The sequence below is a fragment of the Pipistrellus hanaki genome, assembly GCF_964339955.1.
Source record: "Pipistrellus hanaki genome assembly, chromosome: 2".
Lineage (NCBI taxonomy): Eukaryota > Metazoa > Chordata > Mammalia > Chiroptera > Vespertilionidae > Pipistrellus > Pipistrellus hanaki.
Window position 1 is genome coordinate 18450134 of NC_140504.1, and position 20802 is coordinate 18470935.

The 20802-nt window shown below is 40.1% G+C and overlaps 1 long non-coding RNA gene and 1 pseudogene across 2 annotated transcripts in view; one reads left to right on the forward strand and one right to left on the reverse strand.

Annotated features, from left to right (window-relative positions):
• The window catches only part of LOC311617530, a 537075-nt gene that overhangs the window by 315920 nt on the left and 200353 nt on the right, over positions 1-20802 (reverse strand). The window lies entirely within an intron of this gene.
• LOC311617348 (MICOS complex subunit MIC27-like) lies at positions 7563-13721 on the forward strand (annotated as a pseudogene). Its single transcript has 4 exons — positions 7563-8042; positions 8662-8790; positions 12428-13001; positions 13199-13721. The product of its transcript is annotated as an MICOS complex subunit MIC27-like (transcript).

Here is a 20802-nt window from a genome sequence, read left to right on the forward strand (position 1 = left end):
GTTGAAAGGAATGAGCCCTAAAAAATATATAAACTATTACAGGTTTATCAGGATGAATTTTCATTTACACAGCATAAGGGACAAACTAGAATTTTCAATCTTTGTTATGATAGATGGGAGACAGGAGTTTGTGGAGTATTTTTTATTACAAATGGAATCACTAACAATTATTACTGTTGTCCAAGAAAGAAATCTGGACCTGTGTAAACTAAATTAAATAATTATGTTGTCCTGGAAGAACCCTAAGTCTAGTGTGTTGCCTGGTTCTGATCAATTCAGCCATACAATCTTTCAAGAAGCAAGCCGAACAAAGAACACCAGCACCAGTACATTTAGGGAAAGGAAGTCAGCCAAGCCAAAATGTTAATGGACAAGGACCAGCCTGGAGTGGCTCTACAGGTGTCCAAGGAGAATTGTCAGGGCTAAGAGGATGGAATTCCATCCACTCAAAATCCTATTACCTGAGCCCTATTATATTTACAATGAGGTGCCTGGATTGGCAGAGATGGCATCACCCCAGAGACAAGCAAGAGGGCAGCTACAAAAAAAGGACTCAGAGATTTCTTATGGTGAATGTGTATAGGAGCAGCCCTCATAACAGTGTGAGAAGAGACTACAGTTGATAGATGTGGGACGAGAAAGAAGTCACAATTTGTGAATAAAGTGGCTAATGAGAACCATAATTCATTTCGACATAATTCCACTCTCCTTCATATTTGACAGGCAGGATCTGGCATTCTTCTTTGTCCAGTGAGAATGGAATTCCAGTGAAGGGGAACTTCTCTATTCTTTTTCTTTTTTATTTTATTTTCTTAATTTTTTTAAATATATTTTTATTGACTTCAGAGAGGAAGGGAGAAGGAAAAAGGGATAGAAACATCAACTCTGAGTGAGAATCATTGATCAGCTGCCTCCTGCACAATCCCTACTGGGGACTGAGCCCACAATCAGGTTATATACCCTGACCGGGAATCGAACCATGACCTCCTGATTCATAGGTCAACGCTCAATCACTGACTCACACCAGTCAGGCTCTTTTTCTTAAAAAGAATAAAATACAATGACACTTGTCCAGAAAGATTCCTTGTCAATCCTAGCTATTGGTTTCTTCATGGTCAAGAGGAATTCATAAGCATCACATACACACACACACACACACACACACACACACTGCTTCTTTTAAAAAATATGTAGCCCTAGCCAGTTTGGCTCAGTTGATATAAAGTGTCAGCCTGAGGACTGAAAGGTCCCAGGTTCGAAACTGATCAAGGGCACATGCCAGGGTTGTGGGCTGGATCCCCAGTGGGGAGCATGCAGGAGGCAGCCAATCAATGACTCTCTCTCACCACTGATGTTTCTTTCTCTCTCTCTCTCTTCCCTCTTCTCTGAAATCAATAAAAAAAAAAAAAACATTAAAAAGAGAGAGAGAGAGAGAGAGAGATATTGACAACCTAGAATTTAAAAAAAAAGGGTAGCTTTTTGCAAGTACAGAGCTAACTACAGAGTTTACAATTAAAAGGAAGACTTACCTCTTCTTCATCACCACCTTGACAGCCGTTTCTTCCCACATTCTGGCCTATAGGACACTCCCATTCACTGCACACCCACCCATGGTGCTGCTAGAGGAGAACTTTGCAATCTGGCCAAACCCTCAATTTTAATGCCATTTTTTAAAAATATATTTTATTGATATTTTACAGAGAGGAGGAAAGAAGGATAAAGAGCTAGAAATGTTGATGAGAGAGACACATCAACCAGCTGCCTCTTGCACACCCCCTACCGGGGATGTGCCCGCAACCCATGTACATGCCCTTGACCAGAATCGAACCTGGGACCTTTCAGTCCACAGACCTATGCTCTACCACTGAGTCAAACCGGTTTCGGCCAAACCCTCAATTTTAGAGAGACAAGCAAACTGAGGGTCTCCTAGGTGACAAAGGCTACACAAGTTAATAGCAAAACTGGAAACAAAACTAGTTCCAGGATCCCTTTCCAGCCTACTTTCCTTTATAACCTAGCAATCTGGTTTCTGTATTCACTTCACTGGCTAGGCTTCTGGCCATGAAAAAGATGCTGGATTAAAAAGAAATTTATTTACTTAAACCAAAGTAATTGGTTTCATTAGAAGGTTGTTGTGAAGCCAAGTAAAAATACATATGAGGCTTTTTTTTTAATCCTCACCCACAGATATTTTTCCCATTGATCTTTAAAGAGAGATTGGAAAGTAGGAAGGATGGAGAGAAAGAGAGAGAGAGAGAAACATAGATGTGAGAGACATATTGACCGGTTATCTCCTGAGCGCACCAACCAGGGCCAAGGATTGAACATGAAACCAAGGAAAACTGAGACCCTTGAGTCTGTGGGCTAACACTCTAACCATTAAGCCAAACTGGTGAGGGTGATATGAGGAACTTTTTTTTTTTAATATATTTTATTGATTTTTTACAGAGAGGAAGGGAGAGAGACAGAGAGCCAGAAACGTCAATGAGAGAGAAACATCAACCAGCTGCCTCTTGCACACCCCCTACCGGGGATGTGCCCGCAACCAATGTACATGCCCTTGGCAGGAATCGAACCTAGGACCTTTCAGTCCGCAGACCGACGCTCTACCACTGAGCCAAACTGGCTTTGGCGATATGAGGAACTTTGAAAAGACATACTACATAAATATTTAATAAGAGAACAATCCTTAATTTTATCCCCAGATAGTAAGAGATACTCATAATTCAATTAAAAATATTTCTAGTCTAGATTTATGATGGTTATTCAGAAATATATTTACATGTTAAATAACAAGCCCAAAATGGAGTCACTTGTGCTAAGCCCCATGTCAGCAAACAAGACTTACAGCTCACCTAACTACAGTTACAACTTCCCTCAGGAATGTCATCTTACTCGGCCTGTCTGGAATTTCCTAGTCAACATAATAAAGTAATCCTCCTAACAAACTTTCTGTTCCCCACAGATAGGTGACCTTCCCCAAAACAATCATTTTTTTAATTTATGAGTTTCTTGTCCTATCCCCTCTCTTTCTTTAAACAAAAAAAACTTCCCCTTTCTTTAGTCCTCCAGGGCTCCTTTCTACTTGCTAGATGGGATGCTGTTCAATTCATGTATTGCTCAATAAAGCCAATTAGATTTTTGAAATTTATTTGATTACATTTTTATTTAACATTTATAACAAAATGAAAGCAATAGAAATGAATTTCAATATAGTAAGTTGGGATGATACCATAATAACTTATAGGAAAGCAATTAATAACTTTTCCCAATATCACAATAGTAACTAGCAATGCATGAAAACAAAAATTAAGTCACCTCCAAGTATATTCTATTATTCAGCCCTAGCTGGTTTGGCTCAGCATAGAGAGTGTCAGCCTGCAGACTGAAGGCTCTTGGGTTGATTCTGGTTAAAGGCGCATGCCTGGATTGCAGTCTCGATCCCCGCCCAGTGAGGGGCATGCAGGAGGCAGCTGATCAATGATTATCTCTCATCATTGATGTTTCTATCTCTCTCTCCCTCTCCCTTACTCTCTGAAATCAATATATATACACATATATATAAAAGAAAATTCAAATGTTTGAAAAGCTTATGTGCATAAGAAATTGTATATATTAATTAAAAATACAGTGATTGTTGGTTAAAGAACCTGTCCTGCCCTGGCCTGTTTTCTCTGTGGTTAGAGCATGAGCTCATGGACAGAAGGGTCAAAGGTTCGATTCCCAGTCAAGGACATGTACCTTGGTTACAGGTTTGATCCTTGGCCCTGGACAGAGCACATTCGGAAGGCAACCACTAGATGTGTCTCCCTTACATTGATGTCTCTCTCTCTCTCTCTCTCTCTCTCTCTCTCTCTCTCTCTCTCTCTCTCTCTCTCTCGTCTCTCTCTCTCGATCACGGAGGGCGGGGTGGGGGTGTGGGGGGGAAGGTGAGAAGAACCTGTGTCCCAGGTTCAAAAAAATGCTTCAACCAAGAGAAATAGCTGAGGATATAGGTAATTTTTAAGTAAGAATACTTTGATGAATGTATAAGTCATTAAAAGGTTCAAACTATACAAATCTTCCTTTGCCCAAGTATTTTCTCTGTTTCAAACATATCAAGAGAATAAAGGCAAATAGAGAAAAACTCCAGTGAATGGCTTCTTTGAAGAAGTACATAATCCCCTTAAATTTAGTAGATTCCCTAAAAATCTGAGCAAAAGACAGATAAGTGGGAAATACTAAAACAATTTTTCATAACTCTTAACAAGATACCTTTCATCCCTGGACACAAATTAAGTCAAGTCAACCAGCTCATTTCTGTTGACTAGCTTCCATTTACCAGATTTTCCAAATAGTTCATTTCTATATCTGGATTATTGTGAAGATGAAATAGATAAAAGACTGACAGAAACAGACTTGTAATGGGGTTTCTCTTTGGATTATGGGTGATTTTCTAAATTGTTTCCAATGAGAACCTACCTCCTCTGTACTCATAAAATCAGGCTATGAATATGTTTCATGAACTGTGAAACAGAATACCTATGTCACATTCTTATTGTTACTTGTATTGACCATTTTAGCCCCTATAACCCTCACTTTAATGTAGTTTCTTTCTGCTGGGAATTCCACTTAAACCTGTGTAAAAGGAGTCTAGCTCGCACAATTTGCACATCCAAGTATGTATATTTTATGAGTTAATTATCTTGCAGAGGAAATGGATGTTTTCTGTTTGTAATGGACAATTTTCTTTTTGTTTTAATAGATTTAAATGTTAAAAACAATTATTGGGAGTCCAGGAGAAGCCAAGTTAATCCACAAAAAAAGCTTCCAAATGCCCATCCTATGTTCCTAAAGCCCCTCTAAAAGAAATCTGACATTCCTGACTAACCATGTCCTATCCCTTTCTTCTCTCAGAAATGTTCTGAAATCCTCTTCAAGGACATTATCACTAGAGCTCTCTGGGCTTAAAATATACCAAGAATCCTGACAAAACTCCATTAAGTTAAATAAGTTCCTATCTTAAAAACATAAATTTTCTACAGAGGTAGAGAAGAGCAGAGGCATCATTCTTTGCTGAATTACATAGCCTTCGGCATAAAAAGCCAAAATGATATTTTATGCTACCAGAACTACTTAAAGCACTGCTTCACTATAAATGAATAGAATTAAAATTCTAATTGGCTTTAATCATTTTAATCCTGAGCAGATGTAAAATCTCTGCAACGTTTCAAAAGGCATAATTCTTGAATGTAAAAAGTAATCTGTTCGTATTTTAAGCATTCTACTGCCCTCTTGTGTATGTCATGTTTAGTGATAATGTAGCTCACAAAATAAAGTAATTCTTATTCACAGAAATATTTCAATGGGATCTCAGAAATTAGGACTCAAAAGAACCCCAAAAACTCATCAAGACTGACATATACATTTAACAGAGGAGAGAAATAAGATCCTGAAGGATTATATAACCTGCTCAAGATCACATAGGGCTAGTTAATAGAGGAGAAAATACAGTTGAATAGAACTTAAATCTCTCATTTAGAAATCTAATTTCTAAATTAGAAATCTCTAATTTCTCTACTGAAGTGTAGATGGCAGCCAGGAAGACAATAGTAAGGTTTTGAAGTTAGGCAGAGCACAGTTTGAATTTTAGAAAACCACCTCACAAACTCTCCCAAGCCTCTGTTTTCCCCATCCACAAAATGGGATGAGTAATAACTATTGCAAAGATATTGAAAGGATTCAACACAACAATGATCATCAAGCCCTCAGCATAAATATCTGCAATATAGTAATATACTCAGTAGTTATACAACTATAAGCATACATAGGAAATTGTTTTAAAATCATTATAAACCTGAGATCTCTGGACAAAGGCGTCCTAAAAATAATATATGAAGGCATGAAAATCTGAACGTCTTCAAAACTGGCACAGTATAAAGCTAGTTTTTCAAACACGTGTGTTTCTCCTATTGCCATATGTACAATGTTTTTAATACAAAGTTCTAACCTGGAGAGTATTATGCTAAGCGAAACAAGTCAGTCTGAGAAAGACAAGAATCACATGGTCTCACCCATATGGGGAACCTAATGAACAAAATAAATTGTTGAACAAAATAGATCCAGAGACACAGAAACATGGGAACAGACTGTTGAATCTCAGAGGAAAGGTGAGGGGGGAGGGAGAGATCAACTAAAGAACTTGTATGCATGTATGCATAACCCCTGAACACAGACAATGGAGTGGTGGAGGTCTGGGGCAGGGTGTGGGGCAAGCTAGAAGGGGTCAAAGGGAGAGAAATAAAGGGGACATATGTAATACTTTCAACAATAAAAATTTTAAATAAAAAAAAGCTCTGAGAGAAAATATCACACAGCAAACACTGTCTGAGTGATGAAGCAATGAATAAGGCCCTTCCATGAGGGTCACAGAAAAATAAGACAGGACTCAGCACCCCAGGTTAAGTCACGATTCCCAGGTGTCCTGTGCTAAGGGCCCTTCCTTCACCCCTGCAAGGCCAAGAGGCCAAGAGCTGGCCTGGAAAGGTGGGGGCCAGCATTTCAGTTCTGCCCTTGCTAATGATTAGCTCAACCTGGGCTGGTCATCTCATCTCTGCTCCCCTTTCTTGACCTAGAAAATAAAATCATCACCTACCTAGGAAAGTCCTATAGTGAGGTGGTTCAAAGAATGTGGGTGGAAAAACATCTTGTACACTCCTAAGTGCTTTAATAGAGTTTCTTCTCTTACACGTTTTAAAGTAATAAAAACACTGTCCGTCACCAAATTGGAGAAGAAAAAACCAAGCTTAGAAAGCGGAAGGCAGAGGAGATTATAGGATTCTGTCCAAGTACTCCACTGCCTGTGAAATCTCTTTTTCTGCTACAATCCCACAGGCTTTTGTGGAGATTACGCCAAAAACTCTGGAAACACATAAATCCTTGCCTCTTAAATAAATGTCACCCCGGGGTATCCTGATGGCAGGATTGACCGAGCTTATCCCTGACGGTACACCACAATGTAAACAAGCCAGCCGGGTAAAGGTAATCGGTCTTTGTGCGTCAGGCAAATGACTAATCCCTGTTCCTCTGTGATTTATGGCTGTGGCGATACACCCCAATAGCGCTGGTTAAATGCTGTGAACTGCTCTGTTCTGGTTTTACACGTGGCCTGATTGAAGGCACGCACCCAGCTGGTAATAAGCCCTGATTGATGACCCACAAGTTTCAAACATCTGAAAGGGGTATTTCTGGAACTGACCATGTAGTAGAAGAGAAAAGCACTGACAGGGGCACAGACTTAGCTGGTCTTGCTCAGTGGATAGAGCGTCAGCCTGTGGACTGAAGGATCCCAGGTTCGATTTTGGTCAAAGGCACATGCCCAGGTGGTGGGCTCGATCCCCAGTAGGGGGCATGCAGGAGGCAGCCAATCATGATTGTCTCTCATCATGGATGTTTCTATCGCTTTCTCCCTCTCCCATCCTTTCTGGAATCATAAAAATATATTTAAAAGAAGAAGAAGAAAAAAGAAAGAAAGAAAAGGCAGCGACATAAACGAACCTGTAAAGCAGAGAGGGATAGCACACATGGTTGCCGAGGTGGGACACACTTACAACTGCGGGGAAGGGGCCCAATGGGGCTCCTGGGTAATTATCCATAAACAAGTTCACTCAAGCTCTTGGTTCAACCCAACAATTATGCCACCTTGCGCCCAGAGGCTGTCAGAAAAGTGCTGTCAGAGACACAGCAAAAAGCCACCCACACAAACACCCGGGGCAGCTCACCGTGAAACACGCTGTTGTCCACCAGAAAATGCCTGCGGTACTGCACACAGTTCCTTCTCTCCGAGTTCCAGTAACTCATCGTCGGAGGAGTTCTGGCTCAGCATCAAAACCGGATTGCCCTGTCCGGGGAAAGAGAATGAGACAGAAATGAAGAAAATGACAGCCACATGCTCACACTGGCAACAGAACAGTGACCCCGCATTAGGGGGCAATACATCGTACATACAACTTCTCCCAGGAACACCCCAGGCCCTGAGAAATGTCCCAGAGTCCTCCCAGGGGGTAGAATATCATTTACCATCTAGCTGCTGTCTACAGGGAAAATAAACCTAACTGGGAACAAGTTTCAGGACTGGTTTATTTGCTCCAGGCCTCGGCCATATTCTGCCAGGACCCTAACCTGCCGATGCTGGTAACTTTTCAGGATATTACAGTGGCAGGGATGGGAGGTGACTCACGGAAGTGTGACTGTCCCTCCCTCTGGGGGACAACGTGACCCATGAAGATCTTAGAAATTATAGCAAGCAACATCCATGTAGCCCTGGGGAAGCCAAACACAGTGGCGGTGTCCGCCTCCCTCTTTTGGATTCTTCACAGGTGTCCCTGTAGGGCCAGTAGGACCTGGCTCTACTCAGGCTGAACTTACTGGTGCAACTGGAATCGGGCACAGGCCTCCAGGGTAGTGACCAAGAAGCCTGCCTACTCCTCCGCAGGGCTCGCCCCTCCGCAGACAGAGAAACACAATGCTAAGTAGAGCAAGGACTTGAAAAGCACAGATCCGAACTGATGGCTTACACTCCTCCACACGCTGATGTGCATAACCCAGAACAATCCCCCTTTGTTCCCAGGATTTGGCTAAAGCAACTTTTCAGAATTCCAACTCCTTTTTTTCTGGTCACAGAAGAAACCCAGGCAAGGCCGGCACGGAGGAAAGCCCACAGGTGGGAAACAATTTGTCATCTGTCCTATTAAAACAATCTGGCGTTCTGTCAAGGTGCGCCAGGATGAAGTCAGCCCCTTGGTGAAAAAAGTAAATAAATGATCAGAGCTTTGTCTGTTCATTTGTGGGACAGCCGGTGCAAGTTCCTAACTGCTTTGACCAGAGCTTTATCCCTGGCTCCCTAAGGCTCATTCTTAACCCTTCCCAAAGGTGATCTGATCTCACGGACTCCGACCTCTCCTACCTTTTCTCTGGCTCCAGGTTCTTCTAGCCTCCTCCCCTCCTGGCTAAGTCTGTCTGCCTCCTGCACCCTCAGGCTGAAAATGAGTCCCAGCACTCCAAGATAAAATCTCCTACGGGTCCTACTGCAAAACATGACAGAAAAGGGCAGATTGTGAAGACAACCTCTCTACCTGCCCTCTCCTCTCTCCACCCAATACTGCATACTACAGAGATCTCTTCTTTAAAAAAGAATTTTAGGAATATAAGCAATGCTTAAATTCTTTTTATTTTTTTAAATTTTTTAAAATATATTTTATTGATTTTACACAGAGAGGAAGGGAAAGGGATAGAGAGCTAGAAACGTCAATGAGAGAGAAACATCGACCAGCTGCCTCCTGCACGCCCCCTACTGGGGATGTGCCCGCAACCAATGTACAAGCCCTTGACTGGAATCGAACCTGGGACCTTTCAGTCTGCAGACCAACGCTCTATCCACTGAGCCAAACCAGTTTCGGCCTAAATTCTTTTTAATTGAAAGTCCCCTCTGCTCTCATTTAATGTCCTTATCCTAGAATGACCAATTTTGTTTAGTGTGTGTGTATATCATTCCAATTCATTTCCTATGTATATCTATAATAATAAAAGCATAATATGCTAATTAGATCGGACGTCCTTCTGGGTGAAGCTGGTGCCGGCACCCGGGGGGGGGGGGGGGGGGGAAGGAAGGCCTACTCTTGCACGAATTTCATGCATCAGGCCTCTAGTATATATACATACATACATGTATATATGTAATCCTCACATGAGGATATGTTCATTGATTCCAGAAAGAGATGGAGGGGGAGAGCATAAAGGAGGGAGGGAGGTAGGAAGAGAGAGAGGAAGAGAAGAGGGGGAGAGGGAGAGAGAAACATTGATGTGAGAGTAAACCATCAATCAGCTGCCTCCTGTATGCACCCAACCAGGGATCAAACCCACAACCTAAGCATGTGCCCTGATTGGGAATTAAACCTGCAAGCTTTCGGTACATGGGGCAACGCTTCAACCAACTAAACCACACTAGCCAGGGTTATATTTTAATAAGAACTTTTTCCAAGGATTGGAAATAATTTTCCATAATATCAGTAGTAACTGTTTCCTACAGAGAGTGTCTTTATGATTTACATTGAAAATATTTTAAGTTACATGGAATTAAAGAGGACCCTGTCTATATCCATGATCATTTTTCCTTCCCTCATATTCTATTCTATATTTTGCACTCTCTCTTCATTCTCAGTCCAAGGAAGAAGGTTATTGGAAGATGAAAAGGTACTGTGCATTTGTATAAGGTTATCAAAACACATGCACATACCTGACTCCCATTAGGCTTCCTTTTAACTGGATGAAAGAAGGAGAGAAGGATTATATTAGAGTAAATGATTCATTCACCCATGCTACTAGGAAAAGGTAGCAATGGAACTTGAAATCTTATTTCAGATTGCAAACCCAAGGTTCTAGCCATGACGGGCTAGGTGGAACTAAAGTGCCCTGTGATGTGGTGGTTTTTAAATATGTCCTACAAAGTCTTGTACGTTTCTCCCCTTCAACCGTAGAAGAATCTAATTTGCCTTCCTTGGCCCATGGGCTGGACTCAGTGGTTCATTTCTAACAAAATCAGATGGAAGTGATGCTATGAGTCTTTCAGGACTAGGTCACAAAAAGGATACAGCTTCTGACTGGCTCCCTGTGTCTCTCAGGATGCTTGGGAACCTAGCCACCATGTTGAAAGAAAGCCTAGGTAGGAGTGTTCCAGCTGACAGCCCATCTAGGCCCTCAGCCAACAATCATTAACCTTAGACATGTGAGTGAATAAACTGCAAAGGATTCTAAATCCAACTTTCTTTTTCTTTTTTTTTTCTCATTTTTTAATTAAGGTATTATATGTGTACATACCTTACCAATCCCCACCTAAATCCAACTTTCAAGACTTCCAGATGAGGCCCCAGACAGAAGAGCAGAGACAAGCCATCCCCACTGTGGCCCCATCTGTATTACTGATGCACAGAAACAGTAAAAGATAATAACTGTTGTTGTTTGAAGACACTAAGATTTGGAATAATAGGTCCTGAATATAGGTAACACCATCAGATATATCCAATAAGGGTAAGAATTTCAACTCTTTGAAGACAGAGACACAATCCACAGAGATGCCTATCATATTGAGACAGTTAAGCACTGATTCATGGACTAGGCTTTCCAACTTCCAGATCTTTTTGTTCACACTGCAATCACTGCCCTTTTCTTTGAGGGCTGGGTAAAATGTCACTGCCTTCCTGAAATGCCCCCAGGACTCTCTCCCTCAAATTTACCTAAAACTCTCTTATGCACTCAACTATTATATACACATTAGAATCAATTACTCTGGGTAGCATTCGAACCCCCACTCTCAGGCCATACTCCTGGCCAATTACATCAGAAGAACTTCAGGGCGTGGGATTCAGGCATTGGCAGATTTTAAAACTCCACTGATGATTCCAAAGTTCAGCCAAAGCTGAATACCACTCATCATGTACATTACCTCTATCCCTTGAAGAAACTCTTCTGTGTGGGTATTTAATTCTTCAAAAAATAACAATTTAACAATTAGAAATGTACTTCCAATGCACCTTGAATTGAAATTATTTGATCACTATCCAGGCAAAAGCAAAGAGGTTTAAAAACGGATATTTTTTTTTTAAACTTTCCTTTGGGGCTCACAAAATGCTTACTACCCCTACTAAGAGGTCTATGGTATCAGATTCTACTATTTCATGGTCTACTTTTTTCACTTGCAACTTACCAGTGTGTTGACATTCAAGTCGTATCAATGAATATACTTCCACAGAATAAATGTAACTTGAGCCGGTACCGGTTTGGCTCAGTGGATAGAGCGTCGGTCTGCGGACTGAAAGGTCCCAGGTTCAATTCCAGTCAAGGGCATGTACATTGGTTGCGGGCACATCCCCAGTAGGGGGTGTGCAAGAGGCAGCTGGTAGATGTTCCTCTCTCATCGATGTTTCTAGCTCTCTATCTCTCTCCCTTCCTCTCTGTAAAGAATCAATAAAATATATTTTTTTAAAAAAAAGAATAAATATAACTTGAAAAAGAAACTGTAATCAACCCTGCTCAAAGATTGCACACTCCAAAAACTCTAAGGCAGCAAGAAACAAAAGGAGCTTTGTAAGCATGCATCAGTGAACTAATAAAAAATAACTTTAAGTTAAAATGCACCTAACCTCATTATATAATTGATTAGTAACTTCAAGAATCATTCTACATTTCTAATTTTTGCCATATTTACCTGTTCCAGGTACATGATTAAAATTGCCAATGTCAAACTCTATGACAGTCAGAACACTGCAATAGTAGACACCACCAATGAAGAAAACATTAAATCCTAGGATGACACCGTTAACTAAGAAAAGCAGGACGGCTCCATCAGAAAACTTGGGCGTGACAGGGTCACAGATAAGGCGGCGGCCGTAAGGATGCAAGGCGAAAGCTGACAATCATGCCTGCAGGGCTGATATTTGCATCTATAAGTGTGCATGCAGCCAAATAAGAGGAATCCAAAAAGCAGCTAATGAAACCAGAGCAGCTCCCCTTATATACTTCACCACCTCTTCAATCTAAATAAGTTGAAGAGCAGCCTGGTAAATTACAAATGGGCTTTGCCTCCATCCACACTACAACTGGTCGTTACATTGGCTGGTGCAAGGGTGTTTATGTATTTGTGAAAAATGGATAATGGATACAGTTCAATTTGGAAAAGATGCATATGTTTATCTGAAGAATCCACCACGAGATTTTCTTCCAAAAGTTGGAATGATTACAGTTTCAGGATTAGCAGGCTTAGTTTCAGCAAGATAAGGTTCTAGATTTAAGAAAATTGCTTGTCCATTGGAATTGGCCACTTTAGGAGCAACTGTTTGTTACCCAGTTCAGTCCGTAATAATTGCAAAGGTCGCTGGGAAAAAGGCATATGCTACAAGTCAAAACATTTTTGAAGCAGTTAAATCACTGTGGACAAAAAAAACAACAGCAGAAACCAGTTTAGCTCAGTGGTAGAGCGTAGGTCTGTGGACTGAAAGGTCCCAGGTTCGATTCCGGTCAGGGGCATGTATGTTGGTTGTGGGCACATCCCCGGTAGGGGGTGTGCAAGAGGCAGCTGGTCGGTGTTTCTCTCTCATCGACGTTTCTAGCTCTCTCTCTCTCTCCCTTCCTCTCTGTAAAAAATCAATAAAAATATATATTTTAAAAAAAAGGAGTCACTTCCTGAACCTAAAGAAAAAATTAAGCTAGAAAACTCTGCTGAAATAGAAACACCTGCAAAAACAGCTCACAACCCGAAACACTCAATGGGTTTACCAACAGAACTCAGATCTGAAATGAAGGCAAAATCAGAATTCACCTCGGGTGCTACACAGTTTATGCCTGACCCCAAGCTTATGGATCATGGACAGTCCCATCCAGAAGATGTAGATATGTACAGCACTAGAAGCTGAAATAGTCTACGTAGAGAATTACAAGATGTGTGAAGTTCCAAATGATAATGAAAGAAATCATGTAATGGGTAATTGTGATTCATAGAGCATAATTTAAAGCAAATTTATCCCATACATCTTCTAATGTGTAATTTGACCAATCAAGGAAGTGATTAAAATACAAACAGAAAATATAATCGAAACATTATTAAATGATTGGTGAAGAGGCAGAGGTGAAGATGCATTTGATGACAAGGGTGTTTATAAACAACAAGTAGAGTAAATATGTGAACAATTATGAGACTAAGATCTGAAAAAATATGTATGTACTTATACACACATAGATTTGCTTTAGCTTTTTCTCACTTATCAATTCTTGTGACATTAATGTCAGCTAAATTAGAATGGTTTGTGGAAGGATATATTCTCTATCCTTCTCTTTTTTCATTTCCCAGAGCAGGAATAAAATATCCATATTTTATGACAAAAAAAAGAAAAGAAAAGCTGGACATATTTTGAGTGAAAAACATGTGTCGATGTTTTTAAAACTCTACAAAGGAAAAAGAAATCCTTCACACCAACACCCATTTATCTAGAGCCCTTAAGAAAAAGCTCACGGTGGCAGCCATCTACTGGTTGCTTTCTTCCACTTACTGTCCATGAGATTTAGGTAGTGTCAGCTTCATCCTGACCCAGGTGGGCACGTGGCTTGGCCCTGACAAATCAGGGAACTGCCATGGTTCAAGCCATTACAGGGGAGGTGCACATGGCCTGTTTCAGATCACTGAGAGTCAGATATGGATTTCTGTTTCAACTGTTGTAGAAACTTCCTTGTCTGTTTGTTGGACTTGAAACTGTGAGGCTATCTAGTTGTGAAGTCACAAAACCTAGATTCCAGGCAGCCACCTTGTCATTACAAGGGAAAATCTGGGCAAACTGGATCCAACCCAGAGGAATGGAGAGACTAAGTCCTATTGATATAATTGAAATCACACTGAAGCTGGAGCTGTCACTGCACCCTTTAGTTAAACCAATACATTTTTCTTTTTCATTTTGGTTAGTTTTGTTTAAACGCCACTGAGCTGGGTTTTCTGTCACTTGCAACCAGAGTCCCAACTGATGAAATGTGTCAGCAGAGCCAAGCGTAAAGAAAACCCACCTGGCAGTCACAAGCTCTCTATTCCGGTTTCAATCTAACAACTGGCTCACTGGCAGACCTTGGGCAAGTTGTTCTAACCGGTCCTCTGAGAGTTGCAAAATATGGCTCTGAATTTACTTGGGCTTTCCCTGGGGATCTGCTACATTCAAGTTTTGTTCTGGTAGCAAAGGATTCCCTGACACCTTCTGAAGGCATTTAAGCAGAATAAAACCTGAAATCTTATCTTCATCTTCAGAATTCCCTTAGCTGTTCTTACACCTGAGACAAATCCACATCACTGCTGTAACCATCTTTCATGAAAGACTACAAATCTGTTCGAGTCACTTAAATGGCTTCATAAAAGACAAACTATATGGGAATCAGAATTCTAACACGAATGGGGGTGGGAATAGGATAACCTTTAAAAGAGAACTTGGGGGAGGGGTGTGTGTGTGTGTGTGTGTGTGTATTTTTTTTTTTAAGTAGAGGGATTTATCTTCTACATGCTGACTACTATGTGCACCTCTTTATCTACTGGGAGTACCACTACCACAACTCATTCTCTTTTGCACCCGCCTTCCATTAAATCAACTATCCCACGCCTTTACATTCTTTTTTAATAATACTATTTGTGCTTTATACAATATTTATATCTTACATTTTTTTAATGACCCTTACAATAACTCTGTGACCAATGAGTTCAAAGAGGCTAACAGGAAACAGTAGGTTGCAAACCCACTGTCCCCAGTCCAGGGCTGTTCTCTGTCCTACAGTGTTCTCCCTGCAGTCTGCATCCCTAAGGAAAGAGCCTAGTTTCTCTATTCATGATAGATAAGACTAATTCTTCCCACCTCCACCATTCAACCCCACTCCACTTGTTCCTCCAGCCAGGAGCTGTCGAAGTATACAGATTGGAGAGAATCAGGGCAAAATGTTGCTTGGTTGGTTGGTTGGTTGCTGAATGGGTTGTTTTTTTAGTATCAAACAGTGGAAGATTTCTTTGCAATGAAGTTTAAGTAAGCTACTTGATCAAGTTCAAAAATTCCAAGGCCAAGTTTTCTAGCCAAACAACACTACGAAAATTGTCTCAAGGGCTCATGTGTTCTCCAAATTGCTAACAAGAGGAAAGAAGGCTATAGCCATACATAAACATAATGCATAAATTCACCCTGTTGGAAAAAAAGAACAACTAGCTCATGGGATGTAGTCAGGTACCAGGGGCCATGGGAAAACACCCCACTGGAGGTCAAGAAGCCAGTCCTCCCTCTAACTAAACTGTGTCCAGTAAATCCCTTCACTCCCTGGGCTTCGGCTGCCTTATCTATGTAACCAAAAAAGGTGGTGGTGAATGAGATGGTCTCTCAGAGCTTCCAACCTTAATAATTCACATTGTATTAGTAAGTATTATAGGCAACCTCTCCTACTACCCCAATCCATTCATCTTTAATTATAAATTAAAATAGTCCTGAGAAATCACAGAGTTAATTCCCATTAGTAATACAGCACTTAACTTATATGAAGAAGTGCTGATTCCCTTCCCTTTAAGCCTTGCTGAAAGACAAAAGACATAATTAGTAAGCTTTGACAGTAATATATGTAAAATATTAAGTGCTTAGAAACAGGAAGGCACAGGGGAAAAGGTCCCAAAATTAAGTCCTGAACATCATAGCCTCTGACACAATACATTTGGGAACTTCAGTATCCAGGTCCCCTTAACGTTGAGAATTCAAACTACAGACAGTTCCCAGCTTACGATGGTTTATGATTTTGCAATTTTACAATGATGATGATGATGCCCATACAACCATTCTGCCTTTCACTTTCAGTACCGTATTCAATAAATTACTTTATTCAGCATTTTGCTCTAAAATAGGCTTTGGTTTAGATTATGTTCCCCAGCTGTTAGTGTTTTGAGCATGTATGTTTAAGGTAGGCTAGGCTAAGCTGTGATGCTCAGTAGGTTAGGTATATTAAATGCATTTTCGACTTGGAATATTTTCAACTTACAATGGGTATGTCTGGACAGAGCACCATGGTACAATAAATTAAGGAGCATCTGTAAATCCAGTTAAGAAGATAAGATTTCAAAGAGAGCTGCCCCTTCTCTCGTTTCTCCACTAATTTTAAGGCAAATTAAGAGAATTACACAGTGCAGGGAGGGGTGGGAGGGGCCAAAGCTCCTCTCACTCTGGCCCAGGCCCAGAAGGGTCTTGCCTCTTTCCGCCCTCACCAGTCCCCTCCCCCACTTCCCACAGGTTCCTAAGCATTGATGAACTGGTTGTTAAAAGGCTCTGCAAACAGCCTAATTCCATCACTAGCCCCCTCCCAGCTATGTACACAAAAGGAAAGAAATAAAAGGGCACTTTGTTCATTTTTTTAAAGTTCACAAGAGTTACCACTAAACCCCAACGTCCTAGTATGTTTTCTTTTAGTTGTCACTTTCTGGCTTAATACATTGTGGTCACAGAGCTAGTCTGTACCATACCAGTCATTTGATCATTGTTAAGTCTTGCTTGATGACATAGTTGGAGGTTACTTTTTATAAATTTTTATGTGTGTTTGAAAATAATGTGTTCTACAGTTTGAGATGTAGTGCTCTTCACGTGTCTCTCAGCTCAAACTTATTGATCATGGTGTTCAAATGTGGTAACTGATCTTTTTCCCACTTTATCAAGAATGGAGAAAGTATATTATTATACAATCTCACTGGGGATATATATGCCTCTCATTGTAGTGCTGTCAGTTTTTGTTTACTATACATTGAGGCCACATTATTAGATGCATACAAGTTTTTTATATTTCTCAGTTGCAACTTTCTAACCAATATGACCCTCCTTGTCTCTAAAAACATTTTGGGGGGCATTTAAAGACTATTTTCAATATTGCCAGCTTTCTTTCGTTTTTTAATCACCTATTTATCTCTATTATTTTATTTTTAGCCTTTCTGTATCCTTATAGTTGGACACGTTTTTTATCAATAACATACATCTATATTTTCATTTTTCTTACACTCTAACAATATATGATACCTTTAGATTTATTATAATTACTGATACATATGGATTTGCTTCTACGTCTTATTTTGTTCTTGCTGACTTACCTATTTTATACTTCTTTTGTCAGCTTCCTTGACTTCAAGATTTACTATTTTTCTCATTTTAAATTTTCCCCATTAGCTAGAAAGGTATTCATTCTTTTAATAATTTGTGACTGCCTTAGAAATTTTAACATGCACACTTCACTTATAAAAGTCTAAATTTAATCAATATCGCTAACTTCCTCCTGAACTATGCAAGAACTTTAGAAGATATTAACTAACTCCTTCTGCTTCTCCAATTATGTCACTTATTTTATGTAGTTCCCACTGAAAACATCATTATTATTTTATACAGTCAATATGTATTTTAACTCACTAATATTCCCTTTCTTTGCACTTCATTACTTCCTATTTCTGAGACCTTCTACCTGGGAATAATTTCTTCTTCCTGAAGTACAGTTGACTCTTGAGCAAGGTGGGAATCAGAGATGCTGACTCCCATGCAGTCGAAAATCCACTTATAATTTTGCATTCGTGGATTCAACAAACTGCAGATCAAAACCATGACTGGGAATGCAAAAATACTATTTTTCATCCAGAGTTGGTCGGATCCTCACATGCAAAATCCAAGGTTAGGATGGACTGATTGCACTTACTGGGAAAAAAGAAATCCAGGTGTAAGTGGGTCTGCATAGTTCAAACCCATATTATTCAAGAGTCAACTGCCTATCCTTCTGGTGAGTATCTGCTAGAACAAACTCTCCAGGTTTTTGTAGATCTGAAGTGTCTTTATTTTGTCCTTGTTTTTAAAATATTTTTTAAAATTGAACACTGAACTGACAGTTAATTTCTGTCATTGCATGAAAAATAATATCCTACTGCCTTCTGGTTTCTACTGTTGCACTGTCAGGATGATCTGTCACGTCTTTGAAGATAATCTGCCTCTTCTCTCTGACCGTGGTGAAGATCTTCTCATTTATCTTTTGTGTTCTGCAAACAGTCAACACAATATTGAAGGAGAACAAAGTTGGAAGACTAATACTATCCAACTTCAAGACTTACTCTAAAACTACAGTAATCAAGAGAATGTGCTATTCGAGAAAGAGTAGACAAAAAGATTAACAGAACAGAATAAAGAGCCCAAAAATAGACCCACATAAATAGAAATCAACTAATCTCTGACCAAGGAACAAAGGCAATATCATGGCGCAGAAACAATCTTTTCGACAAATAACGCTGGAACAATTGGGCACCCACATGCAGAAAGATGAATCCAGAAGCACATCTTATACCCTTCACAAAAACTTCAAGTGAATGAAAAATCCTAATGTACAATGCAAAACTATAAAACTCCTAGAGATTAACATAAACCTCGATGACCTGGAGCAAGCATTGTCAAACTCAGCCACTGAGTTTGACATGTGTGATTGGTGATGACTTTCCAGATACAACACTAAAGGCACTATCCATGAAAGAAAGAATTGATAAACTGGATTTCATAAAAACTTTAAATATGTCATGCCTGCATCACAGAGCAGGTCTCAACCCTGGTCAACAAGAGAATATTAAGTCTCTATCGTCAGTTTGATGATACCATCAATAGGTACAAGCAGCCCTAACCAGCGTCGGCCTGCGGACTCAAGGATCCCAGGTTCGATTCTGGTCAAGGGCATGTACCTTGGTTGTGGACACATCCCCAGTAGGGAGTGTGCAGGAGGCAGCTGATCAATGTTTCTTTCTCATCAATGTTTCTAAATCTCTCTCTCTCTCCATTCCTCTCTGTAAAAAATCAACAAAGTATACTTTAAAAAAAAAATAGGTACAAATAGGATGTGCCCAACTCTGACAGTGGCAAGAAGAGCCTGAGATGAAACACGAGGCCTTGACAGTGAGACTGCACTGCTGCAGTCCAGGCTGAATACAGAGGGCTCTGCCCTGTGCTACCACGTGAGCAAGGAGAAGCTGGGTGCCCAGGTCAAGAAGCTGGTGCTGCATTTGGTGGTGAAAGCTGAGCAGCTAGTGGTTGGCGAGCTCAAGGAAGACATCTACATGGAGAACCAGAAGGTCATGTCAGGGAAGTGACAGGAGCTGGTCACCAAGATTGACTACATCTTAGATGTTCTGTAGCCCCTGCCAGTTGACCTCAGAGTGGTCCCAGGGTGAACATCAAGGCTAATGAATACTGGCATCTATATTTTGCCTTCAAGGAACAGAAGCCAGGCCCTGCCTAAGGCAATACAAGAAGCTTGTTTTGACCCCCAAGTCTTCCTTTAAAAAAACACACCAAACACTTTAAATTCCATTAAAATCAAAATAAAGTGTTTTGAATGCAGAAAATTTAAATAGTTGATTGCTTTTGTTTTGTTCTGACAAGGATATTCTTTCAAACCTGTAAGCCACTTGTTTTACTCTAATTCTTGATGTGTGGGTATTTTGCAAGTGTGTGTGTTTTTTAAAGCACGTGAGATGAAATGAAAATGAAGCAGGGACTGTGAACATTTGTTTTGTTCTACTGGAAAAAAAAATTTTTTTTTAACTTCCACTCTGTGAATGATAATGTCAAGAGAATGAGACAGCAAACTGCAGACTGGGAGAAAATATTTGCAAAAAAAAAACCCAAAACATATAATAAAGGACTATTATTTAAAATATACACTGAGCAACTAAGATGGCCCTGGTTGGGTAGCTCAGCTGCTTAAAGCATCATCCTGATACACCAAGGTTCCAAGGTTGCAGGTTTGATCCCCAATCAGGGCATGATCTCTCTCTCTCTCTCTCTCTCTCTCTCTCTCTCTCTCTCTCTCTCTCTCTTCTCTCTCTCTCTCTCTCTCTCTCTCTCTCTAAAAAATATATATATATATATATATATATATATATATATATATATACACATAATTTTAATGAATAAGAAGAGAATGTTTTTCAAAAAAAAACTAAGGTTCTTCACATCATATGTTATCAGAAAATGCAAATTAAAATGAGATGCCACGCCGAAACCAGTTTGGCTCAGTGGTTGCGGGCACATCCCCGGTAGGGGGTGTGCAAGAGGCAGCTAGTGGATGTTTCTCTCTCATCAATGTTTCTGGCTCTCTATCTCTCTCCCTTCCTCTCTGTAAAATATATTTTTTAAATAAATAAATAAAATAAAATAAAATAAAATGAGATGCCACTACACACCTCTTAAAATGGCCAAAATGCAGAAT